This window comes from Bos indicus, chromosome 15 (assembly GCF_029378745.1).
Source record: "Bos indicus isolate NIAB-ARS_2022 breed Sahiwal x Tharparkar chromosome 15, NIAB-ARS_B.indTharparkar_mat_pri_1.0, whole genome shotgun sequence".
NCBI lineage: Eukaryota > Metazoa > Chordata > Mammalia > Artiodactyla > Bovidae > Bos > Bos indicus.
This window is the reverse complement of record NC_091774.1, coordinates 52,941,949-52,960,443: the sequence shown is the minus strand read 5'-3', so window position 1 is coordinate 52,960,443 and position 18,495 is coordinate 52,941,949. Positions and strand designations below refer to the sequence as shown.

General features: G+C 36.9%; 1 protein-coding gene across 2 annotated transcripts in view; it reads left to right on the top strand.

The window, feature by feature from the left end:
• FCHSD2 (FCH and double SH3 domains 2) overlaps positions 1–18,495 on the top strand; it is a 256,209-nt gene that overhangs the window by 131,536 nt on the left and 106,178 nt on the right. The gene's annotated exons all lie outside the window — the stretch shown is intronic.

The following is an 18,495-nucleotide window of genomic DNA, read 5'->3' as shown; positions in this document are numbered from 1 at the left end:
TATAGTCCAACTCTCACATCCATACATGACCACAGGAAAAACGATAGCCTTGACTAGTTGGACCTTTGTTGGCAAAGTAATGTCTCTGCTTTTTAATATGCTGTCTAGATTGGTCATAACTTTCCTTCCAAGGAGTAAACGTCTTTTAATTTCATTGCTGCAGTCACCATCTGCAGTGATTTTGGAGCCCAGAAAAATAAAGTCAGCCACTGTTTCCACTGTTTCCCCATCTATCTGCCATGAAGTGATGGGACTGGGTGCCATGATCTTCGTTTTCTGAATGTTGAGCTTTAAGCCAACTTTTTCACTCTCCTCTTTCACTTTCATCAGGAGGCTTTTTAGTTCCTCTTCACTTTCTGCCATAAGGGTGGTGTCATCTGCATTTCTGAGGTTATTGATACTTCTCCCGGCAATCTTGATTCCAGCTTGTGCTTCATCCAGCCCAACGTTTCTCATGATGTACTCTGCATATAAGTTAAATAAGCAGGGTGACAATATACAGCCTTGACATACTCCTTTTCCTATTTGGAACCAGTCTGTTGTTCCATGTCCAGTTCTAACTGTTGCTTCCTGACCTGCGTACAGGTTTCTCAAGAGGCAGATCAGGTGGTCTGGTATGCCCATCTCTTTCAGAATTTTCCACAATTTATTGTGATACACACAGTCAGAGGCTTAGATTTTTAAAATTTAATCATTTTATACTTAATTGATAGATAAGCTTGTGCATTAATGTTTTATGATTTTGAGGTGCCTAGGGGTAAAACAAGAGAAAATATAACTAGTAGTTATATGAGGATGTTAGAATGGGTTACAGTTACTTATATACGAAAATTCGATCTTGGTTTTCCTCTATTTATACATCTATATGTATCTTTAACTTTAACTCAAGGAAAAGACAAAGGGTGGAGAAGAAACTTTTTTTAACCTGCTGCCAGTTTTGCCCTCATGGCTGGTAGACAAGTTCTGCTTTGAAATTGTATCTCTTTTTCTTCTGTCTTCTCAAGGGCCCAAACTTGATTATTCTGTTTTTATTTTCAACCCATCCCTCTCAAATACATTATTCTTAATGACTGTCCAAACACATTGCTTTGATTGAATTGCTTGCTCTACAAATCAGAGATGTTGAGAAGGGAGTGCAGCAAGTTATTGTTTTTTCCTTTTTTTTTTTTGATATGATGGCTCTGAGAAAGAGATAAACTGTCCAGAAACTACAAGTTCTTTCCTTGAAAATAGAGACAGGTCATATACTGGAACCTTTAAGGAAAAATGAAGGGATGGAGAGAGTACTACTGAACTAAGAAGTATCCTATTGCAGTTTTTTTATTTCCTTTTGATTTATTGTGTGAAACCCCTTTTCCTGATTTCTGTGCTATTCTGACTTCTGCTGGTTAGAATATAAGAGATGAGAGAGATCTGAATTATTTTGACATCTCAGACGAGAACTCTTCAGACATTTTCCCATAAAATAGTTGACCTAGAAGTTTAGACATGTTATTAGGGGTTGCATGTGCTTCAGACTTACAAGGACCAACTGGAGACTTGGCAAATATATACTTTCCCCTTTGAATATTTTTAAATGAACATTGTATTAATTTAAACAGTAGCAAAAATAAAATATATATTTTTTTAATTGAATCCACAGTCAAAAAAGATTTCTTACCTAAAATCCTATGACCTTTTATATACCAGCAAAGGTACAGTATTATTTGGGGATCTGCTTCCTGCCAGAAAAAAAGAGGAGATTAATGGGCCCTAGCTGGACCTCAGATTATGTATCTTTGAATACACTTTGAAGTCCTTTTACACCTAGGTATTTGATCATCATTGGGTAGATGTGCTTCAGATTACTCATTTCATGAAACATTATAGGGTATTGAATGATAAAAAATCAAGGCAGGAATCCCTCCTGTCCTTTAGAAACAGGAAATTGTATTCTCAAATTTCACATTGTGTGTGCTAATTCATTTCCTTCGTTATGCAAATTCTGTAGTCTGCAATATTGAATAATATCTATTAATTATACTGTTAGCTACTTAGTAAGTTTCTATCATTGAATTGATAGTGGCCCTTTAGTGGCTGTCTATTTTCTGGATTTTTGTTAATGTTTCTGGACTTTTGTTAATAGCTTAACTGGAATCTTTTAAACAAAATTTTTATGATGGTATAGATGATCTTATGTGCAAAGCAGAAGTAGAGACTCAGATGTAGAGAACAAATGTATGAATATCAAGGGGATAGTGGGTACGTGGGAGGAATTGAGCGATTGGGATTGACATATATACACTATTGATAATATGTACAAAATAGATAACCAGTGAGAACCTGCTGTACAGCCCAGGGAATTCTATTATATGCTCTGTGGTGACCTAAATGGGAAGGAAATCCAAAAAAGAGGGGATATATGTATACGTATAACTGATTCACTTTCTTCTACAGTAGAAACTAACACAACATTGTAAAGTAACTATACTCCAAAAAAAAATTAATTAAAAAGGTTTTATATGAATAGCTTGAAAGCAGGAAATTTAAGTCATTGATTTTATCATACAATGATACACATTTAATAGTTACTTATAGTATGGTTGGAGAAGGAAATGGCAACCCACTCCAGTATTGCCTGGAGAATCCCATGGACCCAGGAGCCTGGTGGGCTACAGTCCACGGGATCGCAAAGAGTCCGACACTACTGAGTGACTTCACTTTCACTATAGTATGGTAGCTACTGTGCTAGGCTTTGGAAGAAGCAAAAATAAACAAGACACTCTTCTTATTCTTAAAGGGCCCAGACTAGTTAAAGAGAGATAATTTAGAAATGATAAATCAGAATAATGAATTCACATAAAAGGACCATGGATAGTAGTAATCATAACTGTCTTTTTTTTTTTTTTTGATTACTTGATATTACCCTGCTGCTGCTGCTGCTGCTGCTGCTAAGTCGCTTCAGTCATGTCTGACTCTGTGCAACCCCATAGATGGCAGCCCACCAGGCTCCCCCGTCCCTGGGATTCTCCAGGCAATTCTAATCACTTTATGCATATTATCCTTTCTCATTTTCTTCTTTGACCTGGTTAGTGTGTATAGTTCATTATTTAAATAACACACTAGCCTGTAAAATGAATGAAATCCCAACTCTGGATGAACCACTCTTTACCAGCATCTAAATAATCAAGTCCTATCGAAGAAAATCTTTCAATAAAGCAGATTCATGATCATAAATTAATGTGGCTGTGCTGGGCTTAGTTGCTAAGTCATGTCTAACTCTTTGTGACCCCATGGACTGTATCCCACCAGGCTCCTCTGTCCATGGGGATTCTCCAGGCAAGAATACTGGGGTGGGTTGCCAGGTCCTCCTCCAGGGGATCTTCCCAACCCAGGGATGGAACCGAGGTCCTATGCATTGCAGGTGGATTCTTTACCATCTGAGCTACCAGGGAAGCCCAAATTAACGTGGAACCAGTTTCAAATGGATCCTCAAAACTGTTCAGATATCCTCCTGTATTTCCCTGATTGACTTTCTCTACTATTTTCAACAATTTTGTCAACTTTTTCCCTTTTCTTAAAATCTCAGACTTATCCCAGCTCTTTCACACTTGGCAGGTGGTCTTTCTTGCTAATTTTTAGAGAAAAGAGAAACCATTAAAAGGGAATTCCATTACTGTCCTATTACAGGCTTCATCTGTATTGAAGACTCTTCCAAGAAGTCTAATATCAAGAGTTGTTTCTCCTTTCTAAAGATGATCGTTTCACTTCAGCTTTGGATGGTATCTCATTCCCTCGCACCTTCTCAGGGATTTAAAACAATTGACTATTCCTGTTTTTTTCCCTTATATTTCTGGGATGTTCTATTCTTAGATTAACAGTTGATAGCATCTTAGACGACAGCCCTCCTTATGTTTATCTTTTGTGTTACACTGCTCTGGTCTGGTTTAATTGCCCTCTGTGTGCCCTGTAATGGGGTTATTCTGGGACCTCTCTTCGCCTGTCTCCTGTGTAGTGTCCTCAACTGCCTGTATCGCATTTTCTTTGTTCTTAGTATACTTTGCTCCTTGGTGGAATACATCCTCTAGTACTTTCTTGAGAGAGTGGGCATGAGAGGTAAGTTTTTTAACATACTATGTTATGAAGGTGTTATTTTTCTGTGCTCATACTTAGGTGTAGAATTAAAGGTTAAAAGCCTTTTTTATTCAAATATTGAAGACGATTGTTATCTTGTTTCCTGTTGTCTTGTATAGTCCATGGGGTCACAAAGATATTGAGAACTCTGAACCATCTGATTCTTCATCCTTCATATCTGCTCTAGTGTTTTTTCTTTTCAGCTTATGAAATATTTCTAGAATGTCCTTTGATTCTTAAATTAGTTTTTCCCTTTTTTTTTTCTCTTTCTGGAACTCCTGTTATTAAGATGTTAGATCTCCAGGTCTAGTCCTGCAAATTTATTTTTTCTTCTTTTATTGTCCTTTTTCATTATGCTCTACTGTCTGAGATACCTCTTCAGCTTTATAGTTTTTTGTTAAGTTTTTAATTATTTTCAGCATGGTTTTAATATCCTTTTGTTCTTTCGTTCATTTATTATCCTAAATTTTGATCCTTTAATATCCTGAATATCCCTTTTTTTATATATAACAGGTTTCTGTGCTTTATCTTCTCTTTTTAATTCTGATGGTCTCAATGATAGAGTTTATTTTGAAGTTTTCTTTTCCGTACGTGGTCTCCCTTTTAGTCTGTGGGTAGGACTTATGAACTTTGAGCTTCCCTAAATGGTGTTCTGGTGGGCCGTTTGTAGGGGAAGCTGAATATCAGTATCTTTATATCTCTCCTCTTGAGCTGATCAGAACTACTACTTTGCTCTTTTCATCATTTCTTCAGATCTCTTTTCTTGTGTTCTCCTTAACCCAGTTACACTCCCACCCAATCTGATGGTCTCATAAAATGATTTATCACATCTTTGAAGCACTTTGAAACATGGTTGTAGTTTTACCTGTATTTATGTGATTTATATGATAACTGCCTTATCTTCCACTTAATTATACATTCCATGAGGACAGTAATTATTGTCTGTATCACTTGAGGCTCCATCCTTGCTATCTAGTACAGTGTTTGATTCCTAATACATGTGAATGTTTATAAATTAATACTTATCGAAGAGTGAATGAACGATTACTCTCATTTTTATCCTTGCAGAATGAATCATTCTCATTTTACAAATGAGGAAACTATGACAAAGCCTGGATTCAACTCTGGCAGGTTTCTCTGCCTTCAGAGCTGGTGCCATTAGCTCTTTAAATTATACCCATTCATTAGACTTATTTCCTCTTTCCTTGTTAATTGTGGAATAATCCTGCCCTATCGTATCTCTTTTGATTTCTGTCAGGAGTGAATAAGACAATGAAGAGTGTTTTGTTAATTTTGAAAATTGGCATACATGTCATTATCATCCTATTAAATAACATAAATTCTGTTATTCTGTTTTAAATAAATCTTACTTTTTTAGGATAAGGATGGGGAGAGCGTAGAAGAGACCTTGAATGCTTGGGAGTGAGAATAGAGCAACTGTTTGGATGTCTAACATTGCTAGGTTCTTCTCTAGGTAGCTTAAAATACATTATTTCATTTAGCTTTTCATAATTTCATTATTTCATAATATCTTTCGAAGTAAATATTGTGTTTTTCCCTGTTTTACAAATCAGATGGTGGAGGCACAGTGAGATTCAGCTGATCTATATAATAGTTAGGACTTAAATCAAGATTTCTGTAACTTCATACCCATATCTTTCCTAGATTTCATGCTGTGTTCTTTTCTACATACCATTCCAATATTATTGATAGTAAAATTTAGTATAATAAGCAGTAACATACCATGAATGTCATAAATTCTGAGAGAACTATAGAATAAAATTAACAATTGAAAATTGCAAATTCTGCCCCGTCATGATTATTCTAAAGAGTAAGATCATGTCAGTTTCTAAATAAAAGTATTTAGACAGGTTTCCCAAGGAATACTTTGTATACTTTATGATTAGAGTGGACATTAAATATATTGCTAGTGTCTGCGTATTGTCAGGCAGGTTTTTTTGAACACCAAAATAAAACAACAATAGCAACAACAAAAAAAGAGCTGTTGCTTGGCCATGCAAACTGGATAACTGATTTCATCAAATCTATGGGAAAGCAGTTCAGCTGACTGCTAGGACGTCTTGTAATTTGTTCCTCAAATGCTCCTTTTTTGTAGTGTTCTTGTGCAATATATAAGCTGATATTTTTACTTTTAGAAGCTTGCGAAATATTTTCTTAGTGGTTTGGATGAGGAACAATGAAGTATAATGCATCCTAGTAGAAAAGAGAACAAAATGTCAATCTAATGAAAGACTTTTTGAGAGCTTAATCAGATCGGATCAGTCGCTGAGTCGTGTCCGACTCTTTGCGACCTCATGAATCGCAGCACGCCAGGCCTCCCTGTCCATCACCAACTCCCGGAGTTCACCCAGACTCACGTCCATCAAGTCAGTGATGCCATCCAGCCATCTCATCCTCTGTCGTCCCCTTCTCCTCTTGCCCCCAGTCCCTCCCAGCATCAGAGTCTTTTCCAATGAGTCAACTCTTCGCATGAGGTGGCCAAAGTACTGGAGTTTCAGCTTTAGCATCATTCCCTCCAAAGAAATCCCAGGGCTGATCTCCTTCAGAATGAACTGGTTGATCTCCTTGCAGTCCAAGGGACTCTCAAGAGTCTTCTCCAACACCACAGTTCAAAAGCATCAATTCTTCGGCGCTCAGCCTTCTTCACAGTCCAACTCTCACATCCATACATGACCACAGGAAAAACCACAGCCTTGACCAGATGAACTTAATACCAGGACCCTATTTCTAGACAGATATTAAGTGGATGCCAAACATATCTGACTAGTTGATAATTAGGCAAAGTAACAAAAGGTGAACATCTTTATATGTGACCAAAATATAGAAAATACGATAATATGGTGTATCTTTTACAGACATTTGTCTTGGTTAAATGAAGAGAAAGTCATTATTGGTATCCAGGCCTCTTATTTTTAAGGCTTTTCTGACTAAAATACTAATTATTCCAAAAGTCTTCTTCATTCTCATGTAGAATTTGTAACTCTCATCTTCTTGATTTTAAATCATAACTCTTCTGGTTTCCCTGCCATCGCTCTAGATGTTATACCTCTGATTCACCTAGTAATGTTTATTCACTTAATAAATTAACATGGAAGACCTCAAAGAGGTTGACTTCAACAGAAGAGTCAAGACTGGCTCTCTGCTTCTCTTTACATACTTTTTCTTGGAGGGAGTAATTATTTGGCCTGTTTTTTTTTTTTAGTATTGTATGATTCTCAAATGTATTTGTAACTTTGCCCTTAAAAATTATCCATACTTTTGCCTTTCCATCAGTGGCTGAAACTTTCTAAACTAGAGGCAACTCTTCTTGAAGAACCCCCTCCTAGATTTCAGGTGACAACTGAAGCAGCAACTGTACTATCAAATATGGTAGTCCTTAGGTTCATGTGACTATTTAAAGTAATTAAACATAAGTAAAATTTTTAATTCTGTTCTTTAGTAACAAGAGTCACATTTTAGGTACTCAAAAGTGCCTTGGGTAGTGGCTGTCATATTGAACAGTACAGATATAGAATATTACCATCATCACAGAAAGTTCTATTGGACAGCAGAGATCTAAAGCTTATTTAGTTTTTGTTTTGCTCCCATCCTCCTTAATCTGACTATCAATAACCCTGGTCATCATTGTCCCCAGTAACCATAGCCATAATTGTATTCATATATTTTGGATTAATTGCTTCTTCATTTGCATTCTATATCTTGAAATCGAACAGAAAGAGGTGAGCAGCATTTTCTGTAAAGGGCCTAATATAAGTATTTTAGATTGCTCTGTTACAGGCACTCAACTCTGATGCTGTAGGATAGTCATTGGTAATATGTAAGCAAATGAATGGCTGTGTTCCAGTAAAACTTTATTATAAAACTAAACATCAGGCTGGATTTGACCCACAGGCCATAGTTTCTGACCCTTGGTATAGGACTTTAAAACCTATGTATCAAATTTTCTAAATGTACAAATACATTCAGAGAAAAATTAAATGACTACCCATTAGCTTACCACTCAGCTTCAGAAATGAAATAGTACTAGCAAAATGGAAGCTCCCCGTGTGACTGCATCTCATTTTCTTAACTGAAATTTTAGTTGTTTTTGTTTTACTTTTATAAACAGTACTGCTATCAACATTCTTGTATGTGTCTCTTGGTGTATTTATGCAAGAATTTCTTAAGGAAATATACATAGAGTGGTATGTATTAGCAGCTTTACCAAAGAGACGATATTGTATTACAGCACTTTTTCTTATATCTTTTAACATTGTTTGTGTGTCATCTTAAACTCAACAAGTATCTAAGTGTATATTTGGTGATAGGCATGGTGATACGGAGATAAATTGGACATGATCCATATAAGTAGTGAGACAGAAACAAGAAGGTTATAATTCTCTAGAACAGCCCCTAAAGAGTACATGGAATATGAGATTATAGATCCTTTCTGCTGTTTTATTGTTTATATTATGACTGGCTCCCTGTGACACAAAAAGAGAAAATTAGGAGGCTTCTTGCCAATTTTTACCAAACTTCTAAAGCAGTGATTTTAAAATATTTTTAACAGTTGAATAATTGTTACAAGCTCCTACATAACAGTTGAATAACTGCTACAAACTCCTACGTGGAATCCTTATATAGAAAGCAGATAAAAGGGAAGTTGTTTGGTTAAAGCTGTGAGCTTTTTTCCCTTTTGGTTGGGCCCCATTACCCATACATGCATATGTCATCTTCTACTTCTTTCCGTTAGTTCCTGAGACATTATGCTGAATACTAGAGTTCCTTGAAATATGATTTGAAAACAACTGTTCCAAGACAGGGTTTTGTTTTGTTTTGTTTTAAATAGAATTCTAAGCTTTAGCTGGCTAATCCTCATGCTACTTTTTTTTTTTTCAAAGTAATCTCTTAAAAATGTAAATCAGATCATGATAATGTACTGTTCATATTCTCCACTGGACAGGGCCAACAGGAAATTGAGTATTCTTACTTGAGAGCTTAATTGGGTATCTTGGGCTGGAGAGTCAACAATAATTGATGGACAAAGGCAATCTTGAGAAAAAAGAACAAAGCTGGAGTATCATGCCCCCTCACTTTGTAAATCTTTGTTTTACAAAGCTACAGTAATTAATAAAAAGCATGATCCTGGTACAAAAACAGATGCATAGATCAGTGGAGTAGAACAGAGAGTCCAGAAATAAACTGACACACGTAGAGTCATTTAATCTACAGCAATAAAGGTAAAAATGTACAATGGAGAAAAGATAATTCCTTCTATAAGTGGTGTTGGGAAAACTAGGCAGCTACATTAAAAGGATGAAATTAGAACATTTTCTCACACTATTAAAAAAAACTCAAATGGATTAAAAACCTAAATATAAGACCTGAAACCATAAAATTCCTAGAAGAGAACATAGGCAGAATACTCTTTCACATAAATCCTAGTGATTATTTTTTTTAGATCTGTTTATACTAAGGCAAAAGAAACAAAAGCAAAAATAAACAACTATGATCTAATTAAACATAACAGCTTTGCATAGCAAAGGAAATTGTGGACAAAACAGAAAGCCTACTAAATGGGAGAAAATATTTGCAAATGGAATGACCAATAGAGGATAAATATCCAAAATGTGTACACAGCTCATATAACTTAATGTTAAAAAAAAAAAAAAAGAAAGAAAAACAATCCGATTTAAAGATGGATAGAAAATCTGAATAGACATTTTTCCAAGGAAGATATACAGATGGTCAACAGACATATGAAGAAATGCCCAACATAGCTGATCATCAGAGAAATGCAAATCAAATCCATAATGAGATATCACCTCACACCTGTCAAAATGGCTGTCATCAAAAAGTCTACAAGTAAGCAGAGCTCCCTTGCCTACCCACTTGCATCTCTCACAAGCATCCTATATTAATAATTCTATGTCCTGCCTATCACTTTGCCTCTCCCTGAATTCCTTCTGTGCTGAGACACAAAGAACCTGAGCCTCAGTAAGTCCAGATACCAGATGCTAAAACCACCACCAAATGGAAGAAGTTAACTACATGATGATCATGAGCATGTAGCCCCAAGACCTATGGGTATTGAGGAGTGTAATGTTAACCCCTGTGATACTTCCCTGTTACCTCACCGTCAGCCAATCAAAAAGAATTGTGCATTAGCTGATCACATACTCTGGTGTGCCTCTTTCACCTTGCCTTTGAAAATGCTTTGCTGAAACTCTTCAGTAGTTCAGGGGTTTTGGAGCATGAACCACCCTTTCTCCTTGTATTGGTGCCTTGTGATAAGCACTGCACTTTCTTTCACCACTATCAGATGTCACTAGATTGGCTTTCTGGGCACAGGTAGACATGTTATCAAATCCAGGCTTGTTCTGCTCCCTGCACAGCAGGCCAGTAAATGCAAGAGACAGGGTCTTGAGGCAAGGAGTAAAACTTTATTTGGAAAGCCAGCTGACCAAGAAGATGGCAGACTAATGTCTCAAAATAACCATCTTCTGTGGGTCTGAATGCCAGGTTGTTTTATAAAACAGAGATGGGGGAAGGTGAGGAAATATTAATAAAATTAAAAAAGCAGAATGGAGAGGGAGAGGTGGTGAGGAAATAAAGTAAAAGGGGGCCATCCGTCCTGCAAACGTCTCTGGTAATGGCGAGCCTTCTAAAAGGAAGCCTTCTATGAGGGAGGGAGACTAATCTGGCACAGGCAGTATTGCCTTTTATGAAATAGTCTCAGAGGTCATAGAGTGTTCTGCATTGCATTCACTGAAAAAGTTACAAAGTTGTACCCATCATCAAAAGGGATTGATAGCATAGATTCTACCTCTCAATGGGGTGAGAGTACAGGGGGTGCAGAGTTTATGGAAGAACATGTGCACCAGAAATATTGCTGTGGCTTTTTTTTTCTTTTTGCAAATGCACTTTTGCCACATGACCTTGTGTCCTACAGTCTTCCTAAATTCACTTATTCTGCTGTCTTTTTTGTGGATTCTTTACAATTTTCAGTGATCATGATCATGTCAAATTGAATAAAGATAGTCTTTCTAGTCTATAAGTCTTTTTATTTCTTGCCATATATCATTGGCTAAGATCCTTAGTACAGTTGAATAGAAGTGGTGAAAGTGGTCATGCTTGCCTTGTTCTGAGATCTTTTGGGGAAAGGAAAGTGAGAAAACTAACTTTTTAATTATTCTGGTAAGATATAAATAACATAAAATTTACCATTTTAATCATTTTTACATGTGTAGTTTGGTGATGTTAGGTACATGCACCATGTTGTACAGCCATCACCACTATCCACCTCCACTGTCCCTCCTTTTTCATCTTCTCAAACTGAAACTCTGTACCCATTAAATAATAGCTCCCCATTCCCTTCTCTAGCCCCCTGGAAACTACTTTTCAACTCTCTATCTCTATTAATATGACTACTGCAGGTATCTCATGTAAGTGAAATCATACAATATTTGTTCCTCTGTGTTTGCTTTATTTCACTTAGCATAATGTCTTTAAGGTTCACTCATGTTATAAGTGGGCTTCCCAGGTGGCTCAGTGGGTAAAGAATCCGCCAGCAATGTAGGGGACACAGGAGACTCGGGTTCCATTCCTGGGTTGGGAAGATGCTCTGGAGCAGAGCATGGCAACCCACTCCAATAATCTTGCCTAGAGAATCTCATGAACAGAGGAACCTAGTGGGCTCTAGTCCACAGGGTTGCAGACAGTCAGACACCCTGAAGCAATTGAGCACTCATGCATAGATGTTATTAGTGTGTCAGAATTTCATTCATTTTTAAGACTGCACTTTTATTTTCTTCATTCTGTATAGCATGTAATTCTTCTTTACTGAAGAAGTGAGATGTTTGCAGTGTGAATGCTTGCTACTGGGGCCTTTAAAATTAGAAGTGGAATGAAGACCTTCATAAAAATAACTACATTCTAAGAACATGTAATAGTAATAGCTGTTATTTATTGGGGTTTTATTCTGTACAGGATTTACATTCATATGATCTCATGTAATCTTCAAGGCAACTCTATATGTACATGAATACTTCCTTCCAATTATGCATTACTATGAATACAAATGGTACAGATAGCAATCAGATCTCATTGGAATGTAAGATTCCTGAGAGTAGGTTCTCTTGTTTTGTTCCCTGTTTTATACTTGGCACCTAAAATTGACATTGAATGAATGAGGAGGGAGTGGTTCCAGTCGGTCTTTCTTTGTGGAGGGCCTTTCTTCATAGTTAGCATCTTAGCCAGGCCTTATATGGGATGTAGGATGTATGGTGGCAGAGTACATGATTTCACAGGAATGCACTCTATGAGCAGGGGGCTGAAAGTGACATATTGCAGAAATCACTGCTTCCATCTATCTTGGGGAGAGGTATGAGTGAGGAGAGAGCTTTGGCAGAGCTGAGAGTTCTTGCAATAGGGATTTTTAATGAAACTGAAAAAATTTTGACCTTGAGGAAAAAATTCTAAAATGCCTTTAAAGTAGCTTTAAAAAAAAAAAATAATGTGAGCAAATTAGGATGTGAATATTAGACCATTTATTATCCTAGCTTTTTATGCAGTTTTCAATGAAGTTTAATCTTTTTCCATTAAATTTGATTATTTTTTGTGTTAGGCCACTTTTATATATTAGAAATATTAGATTATTTTTTCTCACTGGAAATATAGATTTAGGTTTTCGTTGGTCTTCCTAGATTCTGTAATGTATTTACTGTTGGTTAAAAAACTTGAAGTAGTGGAGATTGATGGTGTTAGCTTTGGGGCTAAGAAAGGAAGTGACATGTGAACAAAGTCTTCAGCATTCTTAGCCATTTCTGGCTTTAGAAAGTTTTCTTTGTTTGTCAGTCATTTATCAAAACCTTTCCCTTTTGTTTTTCCTTTTCAAGCTATTTTGAAAAGGCACATAGTATTCATTTTTCTGATATTCTGGTAGCTTTTGCTTCTGAGTCTCAGGCTGATGTAATGATGTCACAGAATATAACACAGATTATATTCTGTCACTGAGGTAGTTAGTCACAGTTAAAAATAGTCTTTGCCTTCAGACAGGTGTTTTTCTGAACAGAGTGTCTTATTCCTATGATTGAGGATCAGGCCTCACTTGGTGCGTTTGGTGATGTTTTACCTAGTGTGGACAATGTGTAGGTTTGAAGTTTCATTGAGGAAAGCATTTACACTTAAATTTTGTATTTCTTTATCACAAATAACAAGCATAAACTTTGCTCTGTGCTCAAACTCATAGAGTTTGCTGAATTCCAGTTTCAGACATGATTTTATAATATCTAACTTAAACACATGTCAGGTCATTTTGTTTTCTTATTAAATCAGTTAGTTGACACATACCATATTTCCTTGATTCTAAGATTCAGGGTTTTTAAAAATCTTTTAATGTTTTAAAATCAGCGGTGCATCTTATATTTAGTGATTTCTTAAAGAAAAAGGAAGATAATTTTTCCTAAATTTCTACTTTGTACAAAGCACAGACGAAGAAGTAAAAAAAAAAAAGGTGATTAAATACTCTCAAAAAATAAAGGCAAAGACTGGTCTTTGTCTCTTTCTTTTTGTCTCTCTTTTTGTTTCTGTCTCTCAGATGTACTTTTAAAAGTTAACTGACCAAAAAAAAAAAAGTTAACTGACCATGCAAGGTGGTACAGCCTAAATTCTTAGTAACCTTTTCTGCATAATTCATTAATCTGATTTTTATTCTTGAGAAAAATAGCTCAAAGCTAAATGAAATGAAATGATTTTAATATGATCCAAGAAGGAGTAAGTCTATAGACGAAGAAGCACTGGGATGGAGTTTATTCTCTCATAAGATTTTGAAGGGAATAAGTAGACAATTAGCATTGAATCTAACATTCTGCAGCAGAGTTTATGTATTTACTTTTACAAGTGAGACTGAGGCTAAGTGATGTTCCAGGTGTACTATTGAAATTGATCTTAAAGAAAAGCTGATAAAAGGTAATGTATATACACACACAAATACATACATGCACACGCACGTGTGTGTGTAAGAAAAATCGTTTTTCATGTGATATGAATCCTTGGATGAGACCTTAAAGTCATTACCCATAAATTTTTGAAGGGAACTAGCTGGTCTTGGTTTTTGTTTTGTTTTGCCAGTTTGTAGCAACATCTTTTAACATTACTATTATAAAACCATCAAAGCACCAAGGAGAAGTGTTGGTCAGAAAATGAATCTCAGATACATAGACGCACCGCTGGATCCCTGGAGTGAAGGTGACTGATCAGAAGCATTGACTTCTCTGAGCAGGCCTTATGTTTATCAAGTAGTTCATGGCCCTTAATGCCATCAAGAACAGTAGTGAGTTTTAAGACTTTCTGGAATTCCATCTTAGCACTATCATTTTGGAAATCAGAATAAAGGCTCATTTAGGAAATGAAAATTTATCCTCCATCAATATAGTTGGAAATAAAGATTATTTGACAAGAAGTGTTATAAAAGTTTTAATCAGAAGACAGAGAGATTTCTGCATGTTATAAAGAGCATTGAGTTGTATATCAAGAAGTCTATTTATTTGTTCAGAAAGTAATTTTGGAAGTGCTACTCCATACCCTACATAGAAACCTCATGGCTTCTTATTCCTCCAAAGGAAACCAAAAGGAAGTCAAGATAATTTAAAAGACACTGCTTGCTCTGTTCTTTTGCCAACTTTATTTCTTGATATTTAGATGTAATTTGCTTACCATAAAATTCACCATTTTAGGGTGTCGTGGGTTTTACTATATTCACAAGGTTTTACAACTCACACCCTACTATCTGTCTTAGTCTAGAGTATGTTCATCTTCCCAAGAAGAAACATTAGACCTCATTAACAATCACTCTCTGTTTTCCCTCTCCACTAGCTCCTGCCAGACTAAACTGCTTTCTATCTCCATGGATTTGCTTTGTTCTTAATATTTCATAGAAATGGAATCATGCAATATGTGGCCATTTGTGTCTGGCTTCTTTCACTTAGTATAATGTTTTCAAAATTCCTGCATATTATAGCATGAATCAACATTTTATTCTTTCTATGATGAAACTCTACTCCATTGCATGGCTATACCATATCTTGTTTATCCATTCATCAGTTGATGGACATTTGGGTTATTTCACTTTTTTACCCTTTGTCTCTTTATTCTCATTTCATGAATCTCCCTACTTCACTCTGCACTTCAGTAAATGATTCTCTTCTAGTTCCTCAGTAGTACCAAGTTTTCTCATCAAGGTATTTGCATATATTCTTCTCTCTGCCTAAAACCATTCTTCTCCTCACTCTCCCCATTCACTTTTTTAATTCTTAATCATGGTTCATTTCCCAGTTCAAATTTGTTTCTTTAGGGAAACTTCCTCCAAACTATATCAGATTCCTCATTATATGTTCTCATAACAGCAGATTTCTTTCCTTCATCATGTTCCTCTTACTTTGTAATTGCATACTTGATTATATTGCCCTCTTGCTTTCCTGCCTGTCCCCCAGTATACTTTCTACCTCATGAAGGCAAAGTTGTGTCTGTTTTATACTCAAAATTGTATCCCTGGAGCTTGACACAGTACCTAGCATATAATTATTTGTTGAATATATTAATGTATGAATCTGTTTACAAGTATTAAGAGCATAAAAATGAGAAACACTCTGCCCACATGAAGTGTACAGTGCAGAGCCAAGCAGGCAAGTAAGCAGTTATTTTGCAATAAATAATGCTATAATGGCACTATGTACAAATACAATGAGACCAGAGGAAGGAGGAAGAAAGTCAGGAAAGGCTTCATAGAGGTGTTTTTTAATGCAAGTTATTCTGTCTCACTTGATAGAATGTAAGGCCTTGAAAGGAGGAACTGTGTATTATTTACTATTGTGTTTTATTCCATAGAATAGTGCTCAGTAAATATTTATAGAATTGAATCAAATCCAGTTTTCCTAGAAAACAGGCAAATTGAGAACATTCTAAATATAGAGACAACTATGATGCCGGACTACAGAGGCACGGTATCTGTACAGTAGAATGTGCAGTAGGAGCACATAGCAAGAGATAGGACCGGGCTGGAGGAAGAGCATATGACCGGACTTAGATGCCCTACTGAGAAGATTCTGTGGACAGTGGGGAGCCATTGGAGACTTTTGAATCAAGAAGTGAAATGATCAGATTTTCACATTAGGAAGATGACTATGGCAGCAGTGTGAAAGATGGATACTACAAGCAAGAATAAAAATAAGGCCATTACCACCTGACCTGGGGGGCTTTAGTTTAAAAGGATGAGAGGATTGATTCAGAAGTTACTAGGAGGATTCTGCTGATCATGATGATAAAAGTTAACATAGAGTGCCTACTATATGTCAGGAACTGTGCTGGCCTCCAGATGAAAAGATAATGAATGACATAGCACTTGTCCTTGAGGGATGAGAAGGACAAATGTGTACCTTTAGAACATGGACACAGTGTGATAGAGCACAGAGTAGAAAGAATGACCAACCTGGTCTCAGGGAGTAAGGAAGACTTCTCAGAGATAGTGACATTTGTGTTGGGCCTTGAAGGATAGACGGTGGGATTTTCCTGTTCAAAGAAGAGCTGTAAGAGGCATCTTAAGCAGAAAGAAGAACCAGTGCAAAGGCCAGTAGAGTGTTTTTTCTCATCAGTGTGGTTGGAACATCAGTGTGGTTAGAGCCTTCAACCAGTCATCCTTTATCCTGTACATATTCCACTGATTTTTTTGCATTTGTTCCTTTAAAATTAATCCTCTTGATTTCTGTTCCATTATTCCAGTCTGGAGATTCATTTGAATCTTGATTCTTTCATTCTTGATATTTCATCTTTGTACATTTGATAAGCTTTCCTTCTATTTATTCCCCCAGGATTAGATAAAATCATTGAAATGGATAGAACTCTGTGGTTACTAGGTTAGTAAAGATCTACTTCCAAGTTTACCTGTCTCTTAATTAGCCACTGTTAATTTAACAGCTGTGAAACCTGTTAGCTATTAACACTCAATTTTTTCATCCAAGCTTTTTTCAGTTTTATTCATAATTAAGTATAATGTAATGGTTAAAGGAGAGAAGTTTTGGAGCAAAATCTGATTTGATTCTTGGCTCCATCACTTGATAGTTTTGTGACCTTGAGCAAATTATTTCCGTTTTGTCAGTTAACTCATCTGTAAAATGAGGCTGCTAAGTGTCCATATTGATTTGAGGAATATTTTGTGAGATAAATGTTTATTAAGTACTGTCTCCTTTTGCCCAGAATATAGCAGGCACACAACTTGGTGGAAAAGTGCATGCTTGAATGCTCAGTAGCTTCAGTCGTGTTCGATTCTTGGCAACCCCATGGACTTAACCCGCCAGGCTCGTCTGTCCATGGGATTTTCCAGACAAGAATACTAGAGTGGGTTGCCATGCCCTCCTTGGGAGATCTTCCCAAGTCAGGAATCAAACCCACATTTCTAAACTACACATATTTAAAGCAGCACTAAATACAGAGGAACACAATTCAAAATGGCCTGGAAGCACCACGATTTGATATACTTGTAGTTCAGTTCAGTTCAGTTGCTCAGTCGTGTCCCACTCTTTGCAACCCCATGAACTGCAGCATCACCAACTGTCCATCACCAACTCCCAGAGTCCACCCAAACCCAAGTCCATTGAGTCGGTGATGCCATCCAACCATCTCATCCTCTGTCTTCCCCTTCTCCTCCTGCCCTCAATCTTTCCAGCATCAGGGTCTTTTCAAACAAGTCAGCTCTTCTCATCGGGTGGCCAAAGTATTGGAGTTGCAGCTTCAACATCAGTCCTACCAATGAACACCCTGGACTGATCTCCTTTAGGATAGACTGGTTGGATCTGCTCACAGTCCAAGGGACTCTAAAGAGTCTTCTCCAACACCACAGTTCAAAAGCATCAATTCTTTGGCACTCAGCTTTCTTTATAGTCCAATTCTCACATCCATACATGACCTCTGGAAAAACCATAGCCTTGACTAGACAGACCTTTGTGGACAAAGTAATGTCTCTGCTTTTTAATATGCTGTCTGCTGCTGCTAAGTCGCTTCAGTCGTGTCTGACTCTGTGCAACCCCAGAGATGGCAGCCCACCAGGCTCCTCCGTCCATGGGATTTGCCAGGCAAGAACACTGGAGTGGGTTGCCATTTCCTTCTCCAATGCATGAAAGTGAAAAGTGAAAGTGAAGTCGCCCAGTCGTGTCCGACTCCTAGCGACCCCATGGACTGCAGCCCACCAGGCTTCTCCATCCATGGGATTTGCCAGGCAAGAGTACTGGAGTGGGATGCCATTGCCTTCTCCAATATGCTGTCTAGGTTGGTCATAACTTTCCTTCCAAGCAGTAAGCGTACTTGTAGAGCAGCTAACAATTAGGGCAG